Here is a 1579-nt window from a genome sequence, read left to right on the forward strand (position 1 = left end):
CGTGGTATTCAATCAAATGATTAAGATTAATGACGTGCAGACCCGGATAGATTATAGCTTTGTTTACCTCAGTAAGGGGCCAGCCAAAACCTCCAGGAGCACTCTTACGGGTTAACAGCCTCCACAGACCTGCTGGGGTGAACACAGTTCACATACACAGACAGACTAGGAGGAGAGGATACACACTGGAGTGTACGCCCACATCCAAAAATACTACAGTTTACTATAGAGTATAACAGTACTTACAGCTTCCCGAGTGGCGCAGCAGTCTAAGGCACTGCAGTGCTTGAGGCGTCACTACAGATCCTGGTTCGATCCCGGATGCACAATTGGCCCAGCATCATCCGGGTTAGGGGAGGGTTTGGCCGGCCGGGATGTCCTTGTCCCATTACGCACTAGCGACTCCTGTGGCGGGCCGGGCGCATACACGCTCACATGGTCGCCAGGTGTACAATGTTTCCTCCGACACATTGGTGCGGCTGGCTTCCAGGTTAAACGAGCAGTGTGTCAAGAAACAGTAAGGCTTGGCAGGGTCGTGTTTCAGAGCACGCATGGCTCTTGACCTTCGCCTCTCCCGAGTCCGTACGGGACTTGCAGCGATGGGAGAAGACTGTAACTACCAATTAGATCACAAAATTGGGGAGAAAAAGGGGTAAAATTTTACAAAAGAAATGTCTGTAGTATACTGTATAATACTATACTACACACTGAAGTATCCCTCAAAGTGTAGTATTTAGCATAGAATTGTGTAGTATACTGTAGAATACTATAGTAAATACTACAGTTTTTAATTTGCATATACACTGTCCATTCCCCTCCCCCTATCCCAATTTGTGCTTCCCATAAGTGAGAAACCTACATGCCAAGTATTGACGATATAGTGTGTTTCCTACAAATGATAGGGAAGACCAAAAGCTTTGAATTCTCGGTTCAGATCCCAGACCTACCTACCTACAGATCATAGAAGATTTGCTCTTTTAGTATTTCTCCAGATGGTTTCCTGAAGGAGAAAGCCTCCGCCTCAATGTCAATGTCAAAGACAATAAAACAAAAACACTATAGTAAATACTACAGTAATGCCCGCAAAAACACTTCAGCATTACAGTATTATTACAGTATTTGCAGTAACTGTACATTTTACTGTATTCTTCAGTATACTAAAGTGAATACTACAGTAAATACTACAGTAATGTCCGCAAAAAAACTACAGGAAATACACACAAAAAAATGTGCTACAGTATTTATAGTATAGTTAACTGTAAATGTTACAGTATACTTCAGTATACTAAAGTGAATACTACAGTACAGACTTCAGTCCATAGTGAATACTACAGTATTCTTACCATAGTATGTCAAATAGCTCATTCCTTTCGTCTGAGGTAATTATTGACTGAGTGAAATGCTGTTAGGGGTTATCCTTCGTATGGCTTTACAACCAGGATCTTTTATTATGTCTTAGCACAGCATATATCAACATAAACAATCATTAACCTATTCAACATATTGACACAGGCAGAACCTACCAATGATAACCAAGCCGTGGTTTACTCACTGCAACACAGAACCTGCCAATGATAAC

The 1579-nt window shown here is 41.9% G+C and overlaps 1 non-coding gene across 1 annotated transcript; it reads left to right on the forward strand.

Annotated features, from left to right (window-relative positions):
* The first annotated feature begins 964 nt into the window (after positions 1-964).
* Positions 965-1018, forward strand: LOC123742640 (U7 small nuclear RNA). Its single transcript, XR_006769790.1, has one exon. It is a non-coding gene; the product is annotated as a U7 small nuclear RNA (small nuclear RNA).
* Positions 1019-1579: the final 561 nt, after the last annotated feature.

The sequence above is a fragment of the Salmo salar genome, chromosome 04 (genome assembly GCF_965601325.2).
Source record: "Salmo salar chromosome 04, fSalSal1, whole genome shotgun sequence".
Classification (NCBI taxonomy): domain Eukaryota; kingdom Metazoa; phylum Chordata; class Actinopteri; order Salmoniformes; family Salmonidae; genus Salmo; species Salmo salar.